The following is a 6313-nucleotide window of genomic DNA, read 5'->3' as shown; positions in this document are numbered from 1 at the left end:
TGATACTATACATAGAAAATCCTAAAGATGCCACCAGAAAACTACTAGAACTAATCAATGAATTTGCTAAGGTTGCAGGATACAAAATTAATGCACAGAAATCTCTAGCATTCTTATACACTAACAACGAAAAATCAGAAAGAGAAATTAAGGAAACAATCCCATTTACCGTTGCAACAAAAAGAATAAAATATCTAGGAATAAACCTGCCTAAGTAGGCAAAAGACTTGTACACAGAAAACTATAAAACACTGATGAAAGAAATTAAAGATGATACCAACAGATGGATAGATATACCATGTTCTTGGATTGGAAGAATCAGTATTGTGAAAATGACTATACTACCCAAAGCAATCTACAGATTCAATGCAATCCCTATCAAATTATCAATGGCATTCTTCACAGAACTAAAACAAATAATTTTACAATTTGTATGGAAACACAAAAGACCCCAAATAGCCAAAACAATCTTGAGAAAGAAAAACAGAGATGGAGGAATCAGGCTCCCTGACTTCAAGTTATACTACAAAGCTACAGTAATCAAGACAGTATGGTACTGGAACAAAAACAGAAATATAGATCAATGGTACAGGATAGAATGCCCAGAGATAAACCCATGCACATATGGTCATCTAATTTATGACAAAGGAGGCAAGAACATACAATGGAGAAAAGACAGCCTCTTCAATAAGTGGTGCTGGGAAAACTGGATAGCTGCATGTAAAAGAATGAAATTAGAACACTACCTAACACCACACATAAAAATAAACTCCAAATGGATTAAAGACCTAAATGTAAGACCAGACACTATAAAACTCTTAGAGGAATACATATGAAAAACACTCTTTGACATAAACCACAGCAATATCTTTTCTGACCCAACTCCTAGAATAATGGAAATAAAAACAAAAATAAGCAAATGGGACTTAAACTTAAAAGCTTTTGTACAGCAAAGGAAACCATAAACAAGACGAAAAGACAACCCTCAGAATGGGAGAAGTATTTGCAAATGAAACAACAGACAAAGGATTAATCTCCAAAATGTATAAACAGCTCATGGAGCTCAATATCAAAAAACCAAACAATCCAATTAAAAAATGGGCGGAAGACCTAAATAGACATTTCACCAAGGAATGGTGATGGCCAAGAGGCACATGAAAAGATGCTCAACATCACTAATTATTAGAGAAATGCAAATCCAAACTACAATGAGGTATCACCTCACATCAGTCAGAATGGCCATTATCAAAAAAATCTAGAAACAATAAATGCTGGAAAGGGTGTGGTGGAAAGGGAACCCCCCTGCATTGTTGGTGGGAATATAAATTGATACAACCACTATGGAGAACAATATGGAAGTTCCTTAAAAAACTAAAAATAGAACTATCATATGACCCAGCAATCCCACTACTGGGCATATACCCTGAGAAAACCATAATTCAAAAAGACATGTACCACAATGTTCATTGCAGCTCTATTTACAATAGCCAGGACATGGAAGCAACCTAAATGTCCATCGACAGATGAATGGATAAAGAAGATGTGGCACATATATATAATAGAATATTACTCAGCTATAAAAAGAAACGAAATTGAGTTATTTGTAGTGAGGTGGATGGACCTAGAGTCTGTCACACAGAGTGAAGTAAGTCAGAAAGAGAAAAACAAATACCGTATGCTAACGCATACATATGGAATCTTAAAAATAAAAAAAAAAGTACTGATGAACCTAGTGGCAGGGCAGGAATAAAGACACAGACGTAGAGAATGGACTTGAGGATATGGGGAGGGGGAAGGGTAAGCTGGGACGACGTGAGAGAGTGGCATGGACATATATACACTACCAAATGTAAAATAGATAGCTAGCGGGAAGCAGCAGCATAGCACAGGGAGATCAGCTTGGTGCTTTGTGTCCACCTAGAGGGGTGGGATAAGGAGGGTGGGAGGGAGACTCAAGAGGGAGGGGATATGGGGATATATGTATGCATATGGCTGATTCACTTTGTTGGGCGACAGAGGCTAGCACAGTATTGTGAAGCATTTATACTCCAATAAAGATATATTTTAAAAAATCCCTTTGCGGAAAAGAAAATATCATCGGTAATGATAAAAACAACTAACATGTGTGGGGTGCTAGTCACTGGTCTCTGTTTTTTCATGTATTAGCTCTTTTAGTCACTGTCCTAACCCTATGAGGCAGGAGCTATTACTGTCCTCATTTTATAGAGGAGGAAACTGAGCTAGTCTGTCTCCAGAGCCTGTGTGCTTAACTGCCTCCCATGAAAAAACAGCTGAGGGTACAGTAGGATACGTGTGCGTTTGTAAATTTGACAGAAGTAGGGACGCAGGATGATGGTGGACTTAGATACACTCCCATGTTTCATTTCTAATCTAAATTTTGAATCAGGCAATGAGATATAACAACTGTCTGTTGTGAGGGCTGCCTGGAAACCCTAGGATGATTTGGATAGAATGCTTGATACATTTTGCCAATCAGAGTCGCTGCTCCTGGTAATCAGACTGCATGTGTCAGCTCATTAAACCATCACTCCTAATCCTAAAGCTGAAGCAGTTATGTTGGTGTGGGGAGGGAGACCTGGACGTGTATTATAGTTCAGTGAGATGGATATGTCAGTGTTCTTTGTTAAAAAAAAAAAAGAATTTCATTAGAATCTGGCATTATCTGAGAGTCTGGGTGCTTATTTAGAGGGCTCTTTGGCTTGATTTGGTATCTAGAACCCACTTTAGCCAAAGGCCAACGAGTAGCCAAGCTGAGCTGTTCTTTTCCAATTAAAGAAGTCTACAGGGGCTTCCCTGGTGGCACAGTGGTTGGGAACCCACCTGCCAATGCAGGGGACACGGGTTCGAGCCCTGGTCCGGGAAGATCCCACATGCCACAGAGCAGCTAGGCCCGTTCGCCACAACTGCTGAGCCTGCGCTCTGGAGCCTGTGAGCCACAACTACTGAGCCTGCGTGCCATAACTACTGAAGCCCATGCACCTAGAGCCTGTGCTCTGCAACAAGAGAAGCCACTGCAATGAGAAGCCCACGCACCGCAACAAGGAGTGGCCCCCACTCGCCGCAGCTAGAGAGAGACCGCATGCAGCAACGAAGACCCAACACAGCCAAAAATAAATAAATAATAAATAAATTTAAAATAAAAGAAGTCTACAATCTAACCCTCCCAAAATACATTAGTAAACAGTGGAAGGAATGCTCCAGCTCATAACACCCAGAGTAGGTGTTCGTACCCTGTCCCACTGTTCTGCCTGTTTGGGGCTGGCACACATTTGAAGTTGGAGTTGTGACTTGATGAGCCAAATTGTCCTCCCCAGCCGCCTTTTGTTTTGTCACAATTAGCTGCACGTGCAGAACTGTTTTCATCTGTAATTGCTCCCACGAGGGGGTAATTGCACCCCAAAGTGGTTGGCTGCACCAATGGTAGGAGCAATTAGTAACAAAAATGCAAATAATTGCAGGCATCCGAATTGCAGTTTTATAAATGGGACACCCAGTAGAAGCTTGGCTGAAGATTTGGCCACTCTCTTTCTTCCCAGTGGAAGTGTGTTTGTTATTTGAAACCAATATTATAATCTCTGAACCTACCTTGACTTTCCACACTTCTAGGGGCCTCTTGGAAATGGTGTACATTACAGAACCAACGAAAACCCAGACCGATCCCAAATGGCAGATCATTTAGGACCTAGAAAATGAAGTAACTTAAAGTCAAAATTATCTTTGGGGGAAAAGAAGTACAAACGATCGAACAAATGCATTTTCATCATAACTGTGAATCTCATTTCCCCACACCAAACATAGGGGAAAACAGGGTTACAGAATTAGTAATAAAGTTATTTTTTATTGACTGAGCCTCTAATCACAGAATTCCAGGAACTCTAGATACACATCCTTCCCATCCCCGACTCCCCACTAAATTATTCCCAAATAATGCAGGACCATGGCAACCTCAGTGAGACGTGATCATAGCCTCTCTCCATGGCTTTGCTAGCCTTCTCCATCCAGGTAGCACTGGGCTATGCCGGGTGGCCTTGGCTTTCTACTGCTCTGGATGGCAATGGGGGCTCCCAGGTTGTCCCCTTTGAAATGGGGAAAATACACTGTTGTCCATTTGTGTTACGGTCTGTAACACGGGCCACAAGGGAGTCCATCTTTCTGCCCTCCAGAAATTTTAGTGAAACACCTCTGTTGCGCTGCACCCCGCAGGCCCACAACTGTTTTAGTTGCCCAGAATTGGGACCAAAGAAAGAGCCTAGAGACAGTGAGAGACCCTTCAAGGGTTTATTGGACAGGGGGATCTTACACAAAGGGTCCTGGAGCGACACCACACCGGTGTGCAGCAGAACGTAGGCAGGACGTGGCAGAAGCCTTCACTACTCAGGGGAGAAGGAGGCTGCCCTTTATAGAGGGAATCGACGGCAGGTGGGCACAGAAGTTACAGGGGCCAATTAAGCCTTATAATTAAGAGGATTGGATAGTCATGTGAGTGAAGCAGGGACTGATCAAGCAGGGGATGTACAGAGAGCAAGAGAGCAGCCATCTTGAGTGGCCCAACAATACAGCCTCTCCTTTATTTTTGTACTTCAACTTCCCCAGCTCTAGCCAGAGACTGGGGAGAGGGGGTATAGGGGAAAGCTAAGCGTGGAGGGCATCAGGAAGACCGATCCGGAGGGCAATGTGAGCCCTGAGCCCTCCACTGTACTCAAAATCACCCCCCACTCAACATTAGTGCACACACCAATTCTTCTTCTTTTAGGAGTTTCCCCCTGTTAGCTTCTTGGACCCACAGGCAAAAGGACCTACAAATGGGCTCCTCTTATCTAACCACAGTGTTCCAGAGGTCCCTGGACAGGCCTGAATTTTCCTGGAAACACAGCCTAAGCTGCCTTGGGACCCCAGCTACAATGGTATTGGTTGACAGAGAAACATTGCCCTAAGGAAGACAGGAAGGGAAGGCAATATTTTATGACAAAGTGTTTTACAGCAAGGAAATAGCAAGCTCCTATTGATTACGGGCCCACAGGGGCCAATGTCACCAACAGAATGAAGAAAATAAACTCTGGTGATTTGTGTATTGTTTAACATTCCTGTATTAACAAAGTCTTTCCCCTGGGGAATAAGTTTTCTACATGAATCAATGCCAATACAACCAGAAGCATGTGGAAGAAATAGAGGAATATATAATGCATTTCCTTCTGCTAGAAAAACCACACTTTTGTCTTGCTTGTAGGGTCAAGGTAGAACTTGCAACACTTTTGGGGTGGAAAGTGGGAGGGTGAGGGGTGAGCTCCTTTGTTGACAAGAAACAATTTGGAGGAAACGCTGGGCCACCTGTGGGCAGAATGTATTTAAAAAACAAAGGTTGGCCCAGCAGTGGCGATCTCGTGGCTGCTGCTCTAGGCATGAATTCTTAGTCAGTTTAATAATAGCCTCCTCTGCCCAGTGCTGGGAAAGAAATGTCGTGTTCCATTTACTCCTGCTGTTTGTAGCATCTGGGATGCTACTCCATCATTCTGCCGATATAATTCTCCCCTCTTTCCTAGCTGTAGGCAGCCCTTGTCCAAAAGATTTACTTTGCAGCTAAAAGAAGAGGCATTAAGTGGTCAAAAATGACTAAGGTGAGGGCTTATAAAGTGTTTTTTGCTAAGACTGAGAGAGGAAGTAAAAAAAAAAAATTGTGCAAGGATATTTAAGAGGGCTGCTCAGATATGGCAACATGAGATGAAATGTGGTCCGGCCAACTATTTGGTTTGGGTAAACAGAGGAGGTAAGATCATTCTGAGTCCTAGAAAATCCCCTTGTGGAAAGTGACTGCCTCTGTGTCCCAGGCCTAAAAGAAACCTTATGACTGTTTGTGGAAAGAATTCTCTGTGCATAGGCTGCTGTCAGATTCTGTTTTCCTACCTTGGTGATCTGGTGTGTGATCAGCAGGAGGGTTTAACATCGGTGGCTCTGTGTGACAATGGCTTGCCTACGGAAAAATGGGCAACTGCTGGACTTTGGTGTGTTACAAGGAAGGGCCTCCTTCCCTGTTTGCCTATGCTAAAATTAATTTAAGCTGGGAATAAAGGCTTGAATGACTTGCTTAGGCTTTAAATCCAAATATTATTTGGAGATGGTACATTAGTGGAAAAAATCACATTAAAATGTAAATGATTGATACGTTCTTCTAAATCAGAAGGAGGCAATGAAAATGGGGAATAGCAAAACAGACATGTAATCTGTTGAGAGCTCTGGGTAGACTGATGCAGGGTGGTTGACGTGTGAGACGGTAGTTTTTGAATAGCATGAATAA

Source organism: Eubalaena glacialis, chromosome 6, assembly GCF_028564815.1.
Source record: "Eubalaena glacialis isolate mEubGla1 chromosome 6, mEubGla1.1.hap2.+ XY, whole genome shotgun sequence".
NCBI lineage: Eukaryota > Metazoa > Chordata > Mammalia > Artiodactyla > Balaenidae > Eubalaena > Eubalaena glacialis.
The sequence above is the reverse complement of the archived record's forward strand: the minus strand, read 5'-3'. Positions refer to the sequence as shown.